Source organism: Ischnura elegans, chromosome 9 (assembly GCF_921293095.1).
Source record: "Ischnura elegans chromosome 9, ioIscEleg1.1, whole genome shotgun sequence".
In the NCBI taxonomy this organism is placed as follows: Eukaryota; Metazoa; Arthropoda; class Insecta; order Odonata; family Coenagrionidae; genus Ischnura; species Ischnura elegans.
The window spans coordinates 57403001-57423077 of record NC_060254.1 but is presented as its reverse complement, the minus strand read 5'-3'; the positions used below and the strand labels follow the sequence as shown (position 1 = coordinate 57423077).

General features: G+C 38.1%; 1 protein-coding gene across 2 annotated transcripts in view; it reads left to right on the top strand.

Annotated features, from left to right (window-relative positions):
• Positions 1 to 20077, top strand: part of LOC124165105 (trophoblast glycoprotein) — a 51017-nt gene that overhangs the window by 14987 nt on the left and 15953 nt on the right. Inside the window, exon 1 of one of the 2 annotated variants that reach the window (XM_046542393.1) lies at positions 16204 to 16310. The exons of the other annotated variant lie outside the window; for it this stretch is intronic. The gene's annotated coding sequence lies outside the window, so the exon portion shown is untranslated. Of the gene's footprint in view, positions 1 to 16203; positions 16311 to 20077 lie in introns of those variants that run through there. 2 annotated transcript variants of the gene reach the window in all.

Here is a 20077-nt window from a genome sequence, read left to right as displayed (position 1 = left end):
ACCTCAAAGACAAAATAGATTTTAAAACCAGCCGACTAGCCCACAGCTGGTTGGTATTTGCCCGTCCACCCCCTACGGTAGTCGCGAAAATGTTCTTTTTATGACCCCACGTTGCTCGTGTGCGGTCCCTTTTCCATTTTTTTATTTACCATGAACGCCTCTAGAATTTACCCTTTCTTTGATTTTCATGTATATTACTTGTTATTGGTAACTCGTAGAGCTGAAATAGAACCAGTGTTGTATTGAACAACAAATTTGGAGCAATTATAAAAATGTCTGGTCCCGAGGTAACTCGTCTATTGCTTCATAAAAAAAAGTTGTCAAATCCGGATGTAAATCCCTTGTTGAGAGATATGAATATTTAATGAAATATCTGACAAAAAAATTTCACGCGCAAGGTAATATTGAAGCTACGAAGGGCATTAGTGACTGTCTTAAACGATATTTTTAGATTCGCTACTAAAATAAATGGGAATCCTGCAGTAGAAATGAAAGATTTTTGAGGAGAAATATTAAGTGGCTGAAAGCACCTATATATGTACCAGAAAACGTTCTAGAATTTACAAGAGCTTCTAATTCTTCGGGTAAGTATATTCGATTAATAAGTGACCTGAGTTGTTGCATTATCTCAATGGATTTAAGGGCGATTTTTTACTCATTTTGATCCCATTAAGAGCAGGTGAACACCCGGAAAAAATTTGACAAAGTTAGCGAAAGAACAAAGAGGAGGATGACTGAAAGTCTTAGATCTTCTCGCGGCTAGCGGCAACTTTATCATTCGCAGCATCGATGACATTAAGAGAGAAAGGAGATGAGGTGGCCTCCAAATTAGTGAAGGAAATTACAACGACAACTCCAACCAGAGCAAAAAGAAACAAAGGAAATAGCCAAGGTAGAAGAGATGCACCTTAAGAAGCAAATAAAAAAATTGAGGCCGATTCATGTGGGAGATTACACCATCGGGTTCTCCATGCTTCTCACAATGGTCAATGGAAAGGTGAGCATAACTGCCATATAACTGAAACGAACTACTCTTTCATTCTTGATAGCATGAATTAATTACTCTAGGTCTGCAATTCATTGACTGAAACGGGAAGCATGACATGCTTTGTTCGTGGTGCAAAAATTTCGGAAATGAATCGAATTCAAGAATTGAAAAGCCGACCTGTAAAAAGGAAAAATCTGAAATTTGGCATTTCCACATTGCACTGCTACATAAGATTTTTTTAATGTCTTCTACATATTTCATACATATTGGATTTTAAGCAGTGGCAGGCAGGTTGTAATTTCACTGAAAGAGAACTTTTTCTTTTACCCTATGAAAATCATTTATCATATCATTCAATATAACTTTCTCAATCAGGCCCGTAGAGAGCAAAAGCAACTGCTATTAAACCGAAGAGGATTAATACAAAATAAGTTTAAAGAAGAAATGGGTTTGATTGTTGATGTGACGAAACAAGGTGCTGGAACTACAAACGACGGCAATACTGCTCGCCGCTTCTTTGAAAATCCCACTCTGTCATCTGAAATATTAGGTGAAAACATTTTAATTCATATTATGATGATAAAAGCAGGTCTGACTTTACAACCTCGATTGGCATTTCTGTCAACAGCTGCCTTAAAATTTTAGCTAAATCTCTTATGCTGAATTTGCAGAAATTGATGAAGAGTTTATCAAAAGATTTTCAACGATTTTGAGGGCTATTTCCAGCGATACACCCATAAAAGAATATAAATTCAACGATTATTGTTTGGAAACCGCTGTGCTCTTTGCCACTCTGTACCCATGGTTTTACATGCCTCCGACCGTTCATAAGGTCCTAATACACGGAGCAGATATAGCTTCAGAGATGATTCTTCCTCTAGGGCAATTATCTGAAGAATAAATTGAAGCACGCAATAAAGATACCAGAAATTTTCGAGAAAGCTTCAGCAGGAAGCACTCAAGAATATCTACCAACGATGACTTATTTCGCCGGCTACTCCTGACCTCGGATTCTGTAATATCCAACGCCGCACCCCTAATTACGCAGATATCCCGAAGAATGCCGATAGAAGTGAGGTATTGACTGTTACTAAATGACGATGACCCAGAAATCTGCAGCCTGGAAGTGAAACCGACAGTTCTTCAACCGACTCGGAGTGATACTATAGCACGTACATGGGGAAAGTTCAACAGTTATTTAGATATTCATTGATAACCTTTTATCAAAATGAAAGGACTGAGAAAAAAGCCTAAAAGCCTATACAGTTAATAATAACATTAAATACATCCTGAGCAAAGACTATGCATTCATAGCGCTTTATAATGTACGCTGCGTCACGACATTCCATGCGCCCAGGGAGCAGCCGCGGACTGCGCGGCACGGTAAAAACATCGATTTTATTTTGTTTTTTGCGAACGGTCGCAGATTATTTCTGTGGATGGAGACTCTATATGGCTTGATGCAATTACGATGTAAATATCTGAGAGCATCTCGGTGTCCTTTTTTTATACAGCCACACACGGGCAAAAATGTTACTGAAATTAGCGTCCGCCATTTTGTACTGCATCGACGATAAATATTACAAGACAGTAAAGAAATCAGGTTACAACAAAAGGAAAATAAATGTAGTAATAATATATCATAGCTTTTATACAATAAATTTGCTTAAAATGATTCACTATCCAACATCCGTCGAGTACGGCAATTCCCGTGGCCAGCAGCCAGCTCCGGGCGGTACCGCACGTTCGAAAAATCGATCTTAATTTCGGCGTCGCAGGTGGTCGCAGCTGTACTTCCAATTATCGTAAACTATATACATTGTAGTATATGTGGTGTAAATATCTCGAGGTAACTCGGTGATCCTTTTTTTAAAATCCTACGTAAACACAAAAATTCGACGAAAAACAGGGTCCGCCATTATGAAATCGTATTGGTCACAAATACAACAACTAAGTCGTGAAAGTTGATGGTAATCAATGCTTACAAACGGTTTAACAATGTCATAAATTTTTGTTGCTATTGAATTACTACTAAAGGTGTGACATTAGTTTAAACATGCTGAATTTCGAAAAAAATTCAAAGCGGGCAATTTGCGCCAAATTTGTTCAACTTTGAGGCTATGTATTTTATATAAAAAATTAACCCATGAAAAACATTTTGCGTCAAAACATGCACTAATGTGTTGGCAACAACTGTGCAAAGTTTCAACTTCCATACTCAAAAAAACCATTTTCGAGGTTTTGTCCAGCTTTTTTCGATTTCAGCCCACTGTGCGGCGCATCCAGACATAAAAACGGGAAGGAGCAGTACATACAGTTCATAGGTCCTCGTAATGGAGGTAAAGGTGGGGGGTGGATCCCCTCTCCTAATTACAATATGGAAGCACTGTTTAATATGATTCCTAACTTACCATGTGTACATCATTGACATGTCAGTGGACAACAACATTAGAGAATATTCCATTATGATTCGCAATGTCCCTGAGATCAAGATGAAATTTACCTGGTACATACATCTCCTGCTGTGTGTGTTGCACTCTGGTGCACTGCGGATTTAACTACATATGTTTCTTGCGGAGAAAATTATGTAATATTTACCAAGACCTGCCCTGACCACCAGGGATGCCGACTTACAAAAAATATTGGGGGGCCCAAACCGGGAATCTTGCCCCGGGAAATTTTATAAGTGGTGAGTTTTAAGTTTTTTAAGCATTTTAGAAGAGTCACGTGATCAAAATTAGAACCCTGATAACTCGAATCTCGATATCTGGACACTCCTGGGAAAATCGACAAGCCTGACACATTTTTTTGTCACACCCATAACAAATTTTTGTGGGGGCTCGGGCCCCCTCAAATCCCATGGTGTCGGCGCCACTGCCTACATTCGCTATTGAGTTAGCTAATCTGTAGATTGGTTAGCGGCATTCATTGTCTTTCTTCATTCCTCCTGGTTTTGAGCCAGCCTCTTCAACTCCAATAACGAATTGCAGTCTTTATCCCTTACAATATGTTCGACGTATTCCTTCGTGGTTCTACCTCTCGCATTTTCACTCTGATTGCATCCCATAATATGGCTTCTCCATAGTCCTTCATGTTTTAAGAGTCTTTCTCATTGTGTTCCACAGGCATGACTCCTCATCAAATTTCCTAAAGTAGAACCTATTCATTTGTGATCATATCCATCCTAGATATTTTAAGGATTCTCAGATAGCAGCACATCTCTAAGGCGTCTGTTATAATTCTTCCATTTTTAATTAATGCCTTTGTTTAACTTTCGCAAGTGAATCCCCTCCCGCATGATTCAGACTGCGGTGTTTCATTTTTTTCTTCATTCTCCTCATTTCGGGATGTCCCTATAATTTAAGCCCATGAGAAAGGGGGTTGAGGGCTCCGGAAGGAATGAGCAATATGAAATACTCAATTTGGTTTTCAATTCAATGATAGTAGACACTGATGCCTTGAGGAAGTCCATTGTAGGATATTTAATAAAGATACTTATTGTTAGCATTATTCCAAGTACATATTTATTTAAAATTCAATATGTTTCACTGCTGTGCAGCGTTAGTTCCGATGATGCTGAAGTGCAGTGAAACATGTTGACCCATTTGTAAATAAATATTTATGAGGAAAAGAGCTAATCATCTTTACTTCATATCCTTTTCAATTAAGCCTTTCGGAATGTTTAGGTGACAACTTTTGTATTTTTCGACCTCTGAATCAAATGTTACTCACCTTATGTTTTATTTTTTTAATTGGAATTACTTATTTTCAAAGTTTTGGATAAATGTACTCAGCAGTATATTTTTTCCCTTGGAATGAAGAGGGAATATTTCCTCCCAGCCTGCCTCAAACTATGATTATTTTCAGTGAGCTTGTTAATCAGGGGCGGTCTGGAGTGATTGGGGGCCCTCGTTTGAGGCTCATGATGGGGGCTCCCTTACTGGAGGGTTCTGGGTTCTCCCCCCGAAAATTTTAGGAAATTGCATGCCCGGAAATGTATTTTGACGCTATTTTGGCTCTTAAAAAACAGATAAAGGTTAATAAAAAATAGCAATTTCGTAAGTAAAAATACTATGAAAAGTGAGAATTTCACGGCCTGTAAAATTTAATAATGTTTTATGATTATACCGTCTATTTTTTAGTGAATTTGCTCCTTGAAACTGCAATGAAATCTAAAAAACCTCTAAAATAACCTTTTCGAATATTCCTTTCAAAAAAAGCATCAGGTTCTCTTTTATATTCCGACCCCTTTATTTTATTTATTTTCTATTATATTTTACACTGAGTATGTGTACAGCGTAAAGCAAATGAATAAAGCGTAGATTTTTATTATTGCAAAAACAAATAGGTTAAAGTAATCAGGGTATTTTTTTATCACGCCTTTCATATACGCTTCACGCTCGGGGCCCTCAGCGAATGCCAACCTCGCCAGGCCACCCTTGTTGTTAATCATTCTAGACGAATGCGATTTGCCTATCGCTGAATGTCGGTCTAAATTAAGTATGGCCGATGAAGGATACCACGGTTGCTATGTCAACCTCTCATTTAACCTTGGCAGCTCACTTGATATTTTTCGAAGAAATCGCGATTCGAAGGAAATGTCTTCGGAAACGAAGGAATTAGTGAAGCGTTGAGAGAGGAAATGGGAGGAAGCGAAGCGTTGAAATCACCGCCATCGTGTTTTTTCCCACCAGGGCTCCCATCGTCTGTTCGTGTCTTATTACTCGTTACTGCACATTGCAGTATTTGTACGTGAGAACCATTTCAAAAATTTTTTTTTGCAATTTTATCGAATGGAAAACCTTTTTGATCTCAATTGCATTATGAATTTGGGTTTGGTGATGGTGGGGTTTTGTCCTCACCTGCCAAACCGAGGGTCGTTGGTTCGAATCTCGCAGGGGTAAGTGGTCCCTATTCACGTCATGGATGTTTGTGTTGTGCGTAGTTAATGTTGACATTCTCGTTGTGAAGGCCGTTATGTCCTGTTTACGCGGAAGTCAGAACTAAATAAGTTCGTCATCACAAAAACTCCGAATTTAATGAAATAATTAATTTGCATAATTAAAAAATTAATTTGCATTGCGTAAAGCTGCTTCATGTTGAATTAAAAAAAAACTGCCTAAATTTCATGTATTATTGTGAACCAGTCTTTACCTCTAAATGAACATGACAGCGAAGAAGGAATGGCGAAGGTGACTACGAAGTGGACAGTAATTAACTGACACTTAATAAAGCTCTGCTGAAATATTTTTCCGGCGAAGTCCACAATTTGAAATGAGAAAAAAAACTTAATTATATTTTTTGTATGCATAATTTAACCTATATTCATACATGTGAAAATTACAATAATTTTAATTCAGCCTCAAAATTTCACATGGATTTTTAAACCTTAACATTGTACATAAAACTAGTAAAATTAGACATTTCTATAGTTCCACTGGGTTTTATTTTAACTCTTGACAATGTTGTTTGAAACAACGAAACGCGTTGTGTTAAAATGAAACCCAGTGCAATTATTGCAATGCCTAATTTTATTAGTACATATTAAGAACTTACACCACATAGTGCTTCACATAATACTAGATGATACATTAAGTTTTTTTTCATTTCAAAATGTGAACTTTCTATAAAAAAATGTTCCTGTACAGCTTTATTTAGCGTCAGTTGTTAATTTTCCTCATCGTCGTCCTCTTCGCCTCCCTTAGTCGCTGTCATTTTCATCTATAAGACGAAAAGACCTACTGTGACAGCTTCTGTCCTTCCTCAGTTTTTCTTTGCTTACTGCCGCGATCACATAATTCTCGGAATATTTCAGGAGGTCGACTCGTTTTTTACGTGTGCAATCCTCAGATAATTAATGCATAACTGTAGAAAAACTGAGCCATTTTTCATCGGTTTCCTAGGAATCTTCGTGTGAGTAACTAGATCTTGCGTAGTTTTTCTTTCAATCACTGTTGAAAATGCCTTTAAGTATGTCTTAAAAACACCTTTTTGATGTCATTTATAAAAATTTTTCTTCCGCGAACGAAACTTTTTCATTCGGTTTCTTGCTTAGATTTCGAAATGTCGTAAAATGCTTATCTAGCAAATTTATTGTCTCATTTCAAAGAATGTACGAACGCATGAATGAATTGCTGTGCTTCAGTAGCCTATAAAATTTACGTTTTAGTTTGAATGAATTTAAACAAATAGGCGAACAAGTGCGGTCAATTTTGTTTTATTAAGCAATCTTCACTAGTCTAAATTCCATGATTTCAAAGGAAATATTGCTCGACAAGACCCGACTTGTAAATTAAAGCGTCGATGTATCATAACGCCGGAGAAAAAAGAGCACTAAAACCCCTGTACCCACAATTTAAGCAGGAAAACTATAAAATTTTGTTGCTAGACCTCACAACTTGCTCTCATTCCATATTCGACTTTTTATTTTCATCTGAACGTAACCACATGAACAAGAGACACAATTTTCATCCATGAAAACGCACGAACAAGAAAGTACGTTTAAAACGACGTCTTGGTTTCGTATGGCTGTGTAACAGTAAGGGTCAATGGATGGCATTGTTGTTACTACTAAGAGATGAATTAGTTATCGAACATTAAGGTTAAGGCGTTTTATAGTTCTTATACTAATTTTAATTTGGAAGTATGGTCTCCTGATCAGTTTTTGAGATCATAGGCTCCAGCGAGCAACGTGGAAATCACAATGTCGTTTGTGACTCGAGTATTGGTTCTCGCATTTCGCCTCGTAATATAGAGGTCATAATTTCTCGCTGGCTTCAAGTTTGATCACTTGAGGGAGCAATGAAAACAGCAAATTTGTTTCGTTCTTTCCGTAACCACAAATTGAAGGGACACACGACCCATGATTTGGCGATTAATCACCACCTACCAGTTGGAAATACCTGGAGTAAATGTGTTAATATCATGTTCCTTCGGACATTATTTCATCTATATACTGTAAAACCCACTTCAGACCACTGACTGACTGATTCGTATATTTTTTTGAAATGAACGAAGCGAGATAGGACAAATAGTCTTTGAATCGACCCTTTCTAAAATCGTTTGAAATCCTAGGATCTACGAAGATATCGTATTGCTCACAATTTTATTAGCAGAGCACTACAGTATACTCGTGTTTCAATTGTTATACAATCATCATCAGGTAGTCACAAAAAGTAACAAAAAATTCCTTTTCCACAGATATGCCCATGCTTCTCGTACTATATATTCCCATGTGTCTCATACAATATCTTCCCATGCGTCAATGCGGTGAATACGAACTCAAATGTGACTCATGTGAAGGGGATTGGCATAACTAGAAGGACTTTCTTTACTCGTGTGTCTGAACACAAAAGGTGCTTCGAAAACCGTGACTGAGAGTCCTACATTGCAAAGCACCTTATGGAAGAAAACCATATATCCACTTTTGACGTGAAAATCATTCGGTTCCAAGAAAAGGGACCAAGATTAGATGCGGCCGAACAGTGGGAAATTGTGACATTGAAACAGATAAGATTATTAAAAAGATATTAGACTAATTAAACGAAAATGAGTTTGCCACTCCTCTATTTTCGATGTAATTCCCTAACTGATAACTAACCCCACTTCCTTACCTCTTTTCCTTGTGACATGACGCAAGTCCCGGGTTTTTGGTTGTCTGTATGATGTAAGTGCTCACCTTAGTTTCTGTGTATCCTCTAAACCCCCCGATTTTCTCCCTCTTTCCTCCCCACCTCATTCTTCCTTCTCATCTTTTGCCCTCCCCCACTATTTTTGAGGATATACAGATATGTGCAAATGGCATTTCTTGTTAATGTTTGTTAGTACTTAACGATGATTGTAGAACAGTTAAAACACGTGTAGTACTATGTTAATAAAGTTGTGGGCAATACGATATCTTCGTTGATCATTAGTTATGTTGTTCCACATCTGTCCACAAAAAGTTGACTTTACCAGGAAAAATTGTCGGAGCACTAAATTTTTTATCTATTACAGTGTTGCCAACTGCCTCTATCCCACCACATTTTGGGGTCATAAAATCGATTTTTCCCAAAAATATCATTTGTCGAATCTATATCGCAATTTTTAAACCGATCGGAGGGCATTTAATTTTGGCCAAATCGTGCATTTTCACTGTGTCGTGAATGGGGTAGTTTCCTTCATCAAAGAAAACGAAAGGCATTGATTGCGATTCGTTATCCACCATTAGTGTATTCATAATATACAAATGATTTGGTATGGTAAATCCCAGTTTAGACGAATAGCAATGGTCAATTTTAACTGCATTTGAAAAAGGCCAGGCTGGCGCCCATGCGATGCCACTCCACGTGACGTCACAGGGACCTAGTTTCTATACAAGTAGATAGGAGTTTTACATCGTCGGAGATTACCAATGCATGCATGAGGCGCAGAGCTCAGGGAAACATATCTTAATAATCACCTATTAAAACTGGCTAAGGTCGGAAAGTTTCCTTCGTTTGATAAGGTATTAATAATCTTTATTTAAGCCAAGCGCTTCCTGCTAGCAGGGTACTCGGTTACCTGCTAGCAACCTGCATCGTATCGGCGCTCATAGCCTCGCCCCAAGGTCACCTCACTTGCGGCAGCGGGAACCAGAACGACGTCACACCGAGTTTTCCCAGCATTCATACTTAGCCATCTCGTTTTCGCGCGCTTGAAAATTTTCACTTTTCATTTAATCGAGAAAAATAGATATCGTCATTTAAAAATATCAAAGCGTGAAATATTTACTCCAGGAGTAATTATCTTTTGATATAGGCAATTAAAAAATAATAGGAAACCACCCTATTATTTTCCCAACGACGCGACGGCGGGAGATACGGTGTTGCGTCGTAGGGCTTTACAAAAATTGTAAGAACTGGCAGGGTGACCACAAAAGGCCGGAGGCCTAGGGGGTGGGGCATAGCTCCCCCAGCGAGCGAAAGCGAGTTTATGCATACAAATCCTCGAATGTTGGAGAAATCGTGGTCGCGGTAAGGGAAACAGCCAACTCCACCAATTGTACGCCTATCGAGTTTCATACACGTTCCAAGACTGAAAAAGTATATCTTTATTCAGAATTTGCTGTATTTATACTGCTGGCATAAAAGTTGCTAAGTAAATTGATTTTATTATGATGACAGGACATTAATCTCTTTTAATTAACAACTCGGTTTGTTTGTTATGTTATTGAATGCTTTTATTGAATGATAGTGGTTTTATCACTACAACACATGGTGGTCTGGGGTGATTTGGAGCCGCCTCGGTTTAGACTCATTATGGGGCTCCCCATACCGAGGGATTCATAGGTCCTCCCCTGAAAAATTTTAGTACTTGATGCTATTCTGGCTCTTAAAAACCAGATAAATGTTAATAAAAAATTGCAATTTAGTAAGAAAAAATACTATGAAAATTATGAATTTCACAGCTTACAAAATTTAATAATATATTACGGTTCTATCACCTATTACTAGTTAACTTGTTCCTTGAAAATGTGCTCACATCTAAAAAAAACTCCAAAATAACCTTTCCGAATAACCCTTTCAAAATAGCATCATAGGTTCTCTTTTATCTTCCGACAACTTTATTTTATTTATTCTCCTAGTGATATTTTATACTCAGTATGTTGCAAATATAGCAACTTATGAAAATGTAGAATTTTATAACAACAACACAAAATTTGATTCAAGTAATCTGAGTTCTCTTTATTAGACCTTTCATATTTACGCTACACTATATGTATATTGTATGCTTCACGATATGTATATTGTATGCTTCACGATAGATACGAGCGTTGCGGGGGGGGCCTTAATATCGGGCCTCTCGGCGATTGCCGACAAGCCGACCTGGCCAGACCGCCCCTGGTCTTTCTGTAAAGGTTCATGATTGCTCTTGCTCTCTATCTTACGATAAAGGATTGGTACAACCATCTGAAAAAGGCATACCTCACCAGCGGAAGACTTTAACTGCTCTGGAATATCGTTGAGATTTTAAAAAACAGTGGTCCACGAGCGCTTCCTTGGGGAACACCCTATGTCTATTTTCATCCTAGGACTGCATTCATGACATGGTTTTGATCTAAATCGTTGCTGGGGTTTGCACCAGTGCAGCGCGACTCATGATGTCTGTGACGGAAATAGTCCAGAGAAAGCTACTCATGAAGAAGTTTCGATGTTAGTACCAACAGTTGGTCCTGGCAACGGAACTGCTGTGTACTTGATCCAAAACTCGTCCCACTCCAGGGAAACAGGAAAATTACAAAAAGCGACACTCGACTCCTATTTTTGAGATGCACTTAATATAGATGCGCTTTTCTTTCCTCGGCGACCGCGGCAGAACTTAAGGTGGAGGGCTCGGTGTTTCAAAACATGAAGTATACAGTCCCTTCACTCACTACACGCTTCCAGTTAATGCGAAAAACATTTATCTAGAAGTCTATAAACAAAGAATTGATAAAAGGGAGATTACTATTTTAGTAGATTTAAAAACACAAGTGATGAGAGTAAACAGAGAAGGGAAAAACAAAATGCCATAACAAAACAAACCGAGTTGTTACTTTAAAGAGATTAATGTCCTGTCATCATAATAAAATCAATTTACTTAACAACTTTTGTGACAGGAACTGAATAATATAAAGGACCCTATTTTTTCTATTTTCGGCCCGCCGCTGTATGCAACGAATAATCGACTACCTCAACCCTTTTGCAAATAGTTGATGACGTCACTACGACGTGACTAGCTCATGTGGAGCGTGTTTCTGCTTTTCAGCTACTCTTTGTAATTAAATGTGCTCGCTGGATTCGTTATGGTTTGCGCTCTTGTTAGCAATTCCTTCCCTCAATGTATTCCTGATGGAGTAATTGACCCAAAACTTATTGACGCCACCAGCTCGTGAAAAGTGGGCGCAACTTTCGTGTTTGTTTAATTATTTTAAACCCAGAGAATGGCTGGCTGAGGAAGGTTATAATTCGTTGCTACCTAAATTTAACTTATTATCTAATATCCTTCCAATGAATTCTAATTATTTTTTTTCTTTAACTTTTTTCCTTTCCATCAAGCGAATTATTTTGATTGAATTTCTGTTTCGAACTGATTGAGAGAGGGTATTCTTGCGTTGCCGACTGGTCTTGTCTCGAACCTTCGCCACTGCATCGTCTACACGAGTGGTCGGAGAAAGTGTCGCGGAAACACACTCGTCGGATTACGAGGGGGAAGAAGGTGTTGGCTCAAAGCAACGTTGCTGTAATACAACGCGCCTGTTTTAAGTTTCGTATTCATCAACTCTGCGTCGACAATAAATTACTTCAGAGTTAAACTTGCAGAAGGGTGTGTGGATTATTTTCAGTACCTCAATCAGCCTCTGCATAATGTAATCCAGTGACAATACAGCGATTTTGTATTTGTAGCTATGAGAGCATAGAAGTTTTAAAAAAATATCCCGGAAGCCGCAATATAAATACCTATACCTCAAACATTTAAAGTAGTAGGAAACAAAAACACAATAAATGCAAAGTTATTACTGTTGTTATGCACATATTATAAAAAGTTGCTCTTAATCGATACAATTTTAAACGTGTAACTCACAGATCATATTGTAGTTAGTTTATATCTACTGAATTTCATTAATTAATTTGAAAAGTTTTTTACAGGTATTTCACATGGCCTTGAGTATTATTACGCATTATTAATTGGTACCATTAGATAAATACCCATAGAAACTTATAATTATAGTTTTTAGGCGTAATTATATGTTTGTTCGGCAATATTTAAACACCCGAAATTTAGGTGTTATATCCTATTCTTTAGGGAATGAAATTTCAGAACCGTAAGAGTGAGGAATGGCTGAGGGTTAACAGAGAAGAATAACAAAGGGATAGAGATTTCAATGAGGTCGCACCTGCGCCAATCAAAACAAAATACTTGTCGCGTATTTTGCGAACAAGAAGTTTTGTCCATGTTTTGTGGTAAAGGAGCAAAGTTTAGTGTACTCTGAATGTGGGTAGTTTAATCCTGATATTATTAATTCCATTTTTATTCCAGCCGATTGTTTCGACCCTGGCGAGATTTTCATGTACATAGCTAAGCAGGGGCGGATCCAGGATTTATTTCTGAGGGGGGAGGGGGTCACTATGGTCTAACACGTCTTCTCATGTTTGAGATTAAAAACGAAATACAACAATTGCAATAGAAACTATTCTCTTTATTTTGACATGAAAGTTATTAAATTAAATGATAGAGGCTCCGTGATACACAAAATAAAACGTACGTCATGATAACCGAATTAAATATCTTATCTATTTTTGAAGCGTCTGGGGTGGGCACGTACCCTAATTTTTGTTTTTACCAGAAGTCGATGACTACATCCGTACAATTTGAGGAGTATGTTCAGATATTTTGAAGCAAGTGACCTTAGGTACTTACTTCATTTTTCAGTGTAACTTCCTCAAGAATTACCTTTAATATGACTATGTACGACTGAATCATTCCCTATACAATGATGCAAGTCTTCAATTCATCGAATCACTAATACTTCCTCCGTCCTCGCGTGCGAAATAGGAATGTTCATGACAAGTTTCGACTACTCTCAGTTTTGAGATCATCATTAGTTTGGGATTATGTTTCTCGTGTTTTGTTTTTTAAATTTCCTCCCAGCTGCCTGGAAATATTTCGATGATTCACCTGTCCAATTCAACGGGAATATTTCGCAAGCTATTTCGGAGGAAATCGATTAATAAACAAATGGCCTCTGCGTATGAGGCCAGTATGTCCCACATCACTTTATCTCCCGTCCCACTCCCCCCATAGCTGTTGGGAAGAAGCTCATTAGGTGATTTTTTTAAACGATATTTACGATTTGGTTTATTCATTATACTTGTATTGTCATTTTGTAATTTTTAAACACTTTAAATTTGGTTTTCCATGTTTCCTTCCTACCTCCTGTTTTCTTAAATTATAACACATTCGCATGTATCAATACTTCGTTTTTAGACTTTCAAATGTTTCTCGCATTAACTGAAAGCTTGTAGTGAGGGGAGGGACTGTTTGTTTCATGGTTACAATATTCTAAAACTAAAAATATTTTGATGAAGCATACACGTGAGTAACGCGATGTTCGAAAATGCGTCATTTTTTGGCTTGATTCTGCCCTCTTTTTTTCATACCTATAATTATTGTTGTCATAAAGGTGTTAATATATAATTAATTGATGTGAATCGGTTGCCCTTGTGTACGTGATATTTGCTAGAATAATTTTTTAAATGTTGATGTGAGATATGAGATAAAGAATGTGGATAGTTCAATCCTGATATTATTTTTTTATTCCAGCTATTTGTGTCAACCCTGGCACGATTTTCATGTACCTAACTTAAGTGATGCCACTTCATTCACGACATTCATTTGTTTTCAACTAAATAAGTAAGGCGATGATGAGCGGGTGATTTTCTTTGGCGATATTTACATTTGGTTTATTGTTTGTCTGTATTGTCATTTACTTCATTTCGTCATTTCAAAACACTTTCAATTTTTCTTTCCTCTATTTACGAGCTATTATTTTGAATTAGCTGTGAAATTTGAAAATAACACATCAACTTAAAATTCGCCGAACTGCTTTAGTGCGCGCGTTGAATCACTCGTTTACGCGGAAGTGAAAATACACCCCTTCCACTTCCAATTTATTTTCTAAATACTGTGCTCCTATCCTCTATTTATTTCTTCTGTGGTTCTTTTAAATGGAATGATAGATAATGAAATAATATTTAGTAGTTTGTAATCAAACTAGAACAGAAAATTAAAAGTGATTATTATTTCATTTCATAAAGTATCTCGTTAAATACGTCGAGAACACAGCTATTGCCACTCAAATAAAATCATTTTATTACTTCCACTGCATCATATTTCAAGAAATACAAGGGTTGTTCAAAAGTAATGTTCCACATTTTTTTTAAAAGCCATTGACATACTTACGATATATCAATGTCCTTGTCGGTGTTTCACCGTTGATGTTTGGTCTCTGCGCTGGTGAAGTTTGGCACAGTTCCAGCATATGCCAGAACCGTAGTACAGTATCAAAAATAGCATCTTCATACCACTGATGTTAAAAGCTGCGGGCTGTTATTGAATTTTTGTGGGCAGGAAAAGAAACCGTGGTTGACATCCATAAACGATTGTGTGCAGTATGTGAGGATGCTGCAGTTGGTAGGAGTACAGTTAGGTGATGGGTAAAGAAAGTTACAGCCTCAGGAGATGCTGAAACGGAGCTCCATGATCAGCCACGTTCGCCATCGCTACGCCTGCAACACGAGGGCTTTTACCATCAGGGAAAACATACTCCCTCAAAATGTTGGTCCGCGGCCATAGAACGTAATGGGGACTACGTAGAAAAATGGAACATAGACAAGACATGTTGATGCATATTGTCACCGAATTCTGACTCTTAACAATAAATATGTTCTGAGAAAAAAATATGGGGAATACTTATTGAACGACCCTCGTATGAATTCTTTATGTACATCTTGGATGTTTCAGCATCGTTTTAACTTTCAAAATATTTACTGTTGTTCCTCTAAATAGTGTTAAAGTTATTAAATTCTGATGACGAGCTACACTCGTCATTGCGCAATTTGACATCGAAAGTTCATGACTGGACTCGTAATTTCAGCGCAAGGGGTTAATAAACCTCATCACGTGGTACACTTTGGCCTCTACCACGTGCTATTACAGCCTGCATGCGCGCTGCGATATATGCTACCTCAGTGAGCTCCTTTCATGAGCCCACGTGCGCGAGGCGTTTGCTGAAGCAAGGAGATGATGACAGCATTTTTTTCTCGAGACGATTTCGTGCTGACGATGTTTGCTTTCCTGATTACGTGCCCGCTGGTGATGCTTCGATGGCGAATTCTTTTTTTCTTCTGGTGTAAGTTAATGCTACAAAGTCCCAGACTGGGTATTGAAAACTTGAAAATGTATAATTAGATTTATGGTGTGATTGTACCACTTTTAATATTACTCTAATTATTTGAAAATACATCTACAAGCGAATCGCCTGTGGGAAACTTGAAAATTTTGAAATTTAATCTCTGGTTCAAAAACTACCTGATAGTGAGGTATGAATACAGGAATATGAATTTAATATCTAATGATACCATATCAGATAACTAAAACGCTAAGAATTTTTTGGAGAAGAATGTATTAAAATTTCACTCAATGCTTTGAAATTGGCCGAAAAGGTCCATTGACTAGCGTCACGACTTCAGAATCTTAAGATAAAGGAGCACCTGCGGCCCTGCGTGCCTATGGAGCCTTCACGAGAGGGACACCCGCTCAGGTAAACATTTTAGCGCTATTGGTTCTTTCTGATCAAATTTGTGGTCTGCAACTGTAATGGCATCGCCAACTCAATGCAAAGTGGACGGCATCTTTCGCGTTTTTATAATCGGTAACATCTTTGAGAATGGCTGTTTGAGGAAGATTTGTTTTTCGTATCAGATTGCGACACTATCAGGAAAGAAAATCAAACACGCCGCAAAAGGGTAGTTTCCTTCATCAAAGAAAACGAAAAGCATTGATTGCGATTCCCCACCATTAGTGTATTCATAGTATACATTAATAATCCTTATTTAAGCCAAGCGCTACCTGATAACAGGGTACTCTGCTACCTGCTAGCAGCCTGCGTCGTAGCGGCGCTCATAGCCTCACATCAAGGTGGCTTCACACAGCGGCAGCCGGAACCAGAATGACGTCACACGGGCTTTTCCCAGCTTACATACTTAGCCGTCGCGTTTTCGCGCGCTTGAAAATTTTCACTTTTCATTTAATGCTCTTTCGAAATAGGAAACCACCCTAATCTGTTTTTCCCGCATTTTACAAAGTTGATTACAGCCCCTATTTTTTGTTAAAGATACATTATTAAAACTCACAACACATCAAGCGAACATATTTGTTTAACTAGTGCTAAAATGTGGCTGTAGTTAATACGCTGATTGCAATTTAATGGTTGAACTTAAATCATACTATCATTTTTTTCCGCCCCTAAGAATGAGAGCTAGGTTTTCGTAGGTTTTGTAAGGCATAATGATAGGTTTTCTGGAACCAAATAAATGGCCACTCGGCCTATCATTTTCTGAATCACTCGATCGTTTTCACCGTCTCTTTTTCAATCGCTTGATTCTGTCACTTTCCTTACTATGCTTCAAGGAAAAGCCAAGCGTGGCGTTACAATCGCTTTTATCGCTCTTGCGTTTTGATTGGGTGAAGGACGGTGCCAGCGATGATTTCAGCTTCGGGAAAAGGGAAATTAAGGAAAAAGGATAGGATTCCCATCCCTCGAGCTTTCGCGGAAGAATCATTTTATTCCGCCATTATTAGAGCAACTGTCCCCCTAAAGGATTGGAAAAAAATGATTATGTGATTCAGGCTTTCCCAAGTTGGTTCTCCACGCGAACAGCCTCAACGACGGGTAATTTTTTTCGTTAGAACGTTTGGTAAATGCTATTAAAATTAGTTTCTTAAGTGAACGCTTTACCTTAAAATATACAGCGGTTATTATTATTAAGTATTCTACCGATTAAGGTAGGTTTCCATGGAGTACTTAAGACGCATTCTGGGAGCCTCCCTTTCCTTCAAGCACTTCCCACTTCAATTCACAATAAGACCTACTCCCTTTCATTCTATCTAAAAAATACTATTCTTTTCCTTCCTCTCCCTCGTTTATCTAACATTCTACCCTCTGACAATGTTTTCAACATCCTCTCCCCGCTACGTACTCGCTCCATTCATACCTTCTGTCTCCTCCGTATCTCATCTAAAAGCTGTCTCTCCTTACCCACCATGTCCAGCACTATGTCGTTCCTCCTCCTCTCCGTCCAACTTCACCTTCTCCATTCTTCGCAACACCCACATCTCGAATGCCTCCAGTCTTCTCTCGTCCTCCTTCCTAAGTGTCCACGTTTCTGCACCGTAGAAAGCTACACTCCAGATCAGACTCTTCACTAACCTTTTATTTAAATTCTTATCATATCGAACATCTCAGAAGCTCCTTCATGTTCAATTCACTCACTCAGTGATTCAACCCGGAAGGTTGGTATGGTTAGGTGAGGGTATAGTTCACCCCAAACAGCCTCAGTCGTGTGGATAAAATATTAACGTAGAATTTAGAAATGGAAGTTATAATGCTATTTGCTTTTCTTAGCGAGATTCAAGCGAGGCCTAGAGCGGGAACGTGTTCAATCGCCTCGCGACCAACCTGAGTGAGATAACTGATGTCTTATCGTAACAATCTATTCGAGATAAGGCCACTATCTGCGGTATTTCACGTCGTCAATTTCCTTTTGTTTTTTTCAAGATTTTCTTATCGCAGCATAAAAATACGTACAGAGTTAGTCGTCAGCTAGTTTGGAAAATATCTCTCCAATTTCCACTTGCTCGTGGTTACAGGAGCACCTCGTGTTCTAAGGAGATAAGAAAATGTAGTGGAATGGCTTCAATTATTTTCGAGACGATTGTAGAAATCTCATCAATTAGTTTTTTAATCGTTTCTATGTTCCAGGAAAGTTTTTTTTTCGAATTTTATGGGAATATAACCTGCGATAAAGATGTCTATGGGAGCAAGGGAAATTCCTCACGACTTAAAACGGAGTACTTTAATGTACACTGATGTTTTTGATACAAAGTATCGAAAAGACGGAGCTATTCTCCACAAATTAAATTTTATGTTCCACTATATAGCCAATGGTACCAGCAAACCTCATTTTCCCATTTGCAAAATCAAAATATTGTTGCAACTCACCACTCATAAGAATGTGTAGGGAATACAACACTGTATGTAAACAGTTAGATTTATCATGGGTTAAAATGTATTTATATATAAAGTATCATAATTAAGAAAAATGTGCCATTGTGACCTGCAAAGTATGAATTGTTAGATTTTATTTATTATTTTCTTTGGAAGATTATTGTAATAAGAAATATTTTGTGCTTTCCCGGCGAATAGATCGTGGACTAACTAGCGCTGAGCCTGTACAGTGTCACCCGTAAATGCACGTAGTGCGAATATTCCAGAGGAAAAATAATTTGCGCTGATCGAGATTCGAACCCAGATCGACCAAGTACGCCGCAGGTGTTCCACCACTTGAACTACCTCGACAACTCCCCATTTGAATAACACGCTTTGATAGTTCGCAAGTTTCACTTAGAGATCATATTCAAGAAGTCACTCTCCGAAGGGAAGTTACCGCCCGACTGGAAAATTGCAAGTGTTACACCCATTTTCAAAAAGGGAAACAGAAATGACCCAGGCAACTACCGTCCAATTTCCCTAACATCAATTATAGGCAAGATACTTGAACATATCGTTGTTAGTAATATCATGACTTTCTTGGACAGCCGTAACTTCCTCCATGACTGTCAGCACGGATTCCGAAAAAATAGATCCTGCGAAACACAGCTCGCGCTCTTTCTTCACGACGTTATTAAATCTGGTGAATCGAAAAGACAAGTTGACGCACTATTTCTAGATTTTTTAGAAAGCTTTCGACACTGTACCTCACAACAAACTTTTATACAAATTACAGTCATGCGGATTAAACGAAACAGTTGTAAACTGGATACGCGACTTCCTCAGAGATCGTAAACAAAAAGTAGTTCTTGACGGAATTAGCTCTGATGTTGTAAAAGTTACATCAGGTGTTCCACAAGGAAGCGTAATCGGCCCCCTGTTGTTCATTATATACATTAACGATCTCTGCTCCCGCATTAGCAGTAAAATACGTTTATTTGCTGACGACGCTGTCATCTATCGCGAAATTAGTGATCACTCTGACTATGGAAATCTATCATCGGACTTAAACAACGTTCATTTGTGGAGTCAAGAGTGGGGACTTGAACTTAACCTGAGCAAATGCATGGCGGTACATTTTTTGCGGAATTCGTCCAACACTAACAATGTTTATGCAGTAGATGGCATTAACATAAAGGCAACAGACGAAGTGAAGTACCTGGGAGTTACGATAACCTCGAACCTCACGTGGGGAACACATATAAAGAATATTTGCGGCATAGCCCTGAAGAAATGAGGATTCGTTAAGCGTATTGTGG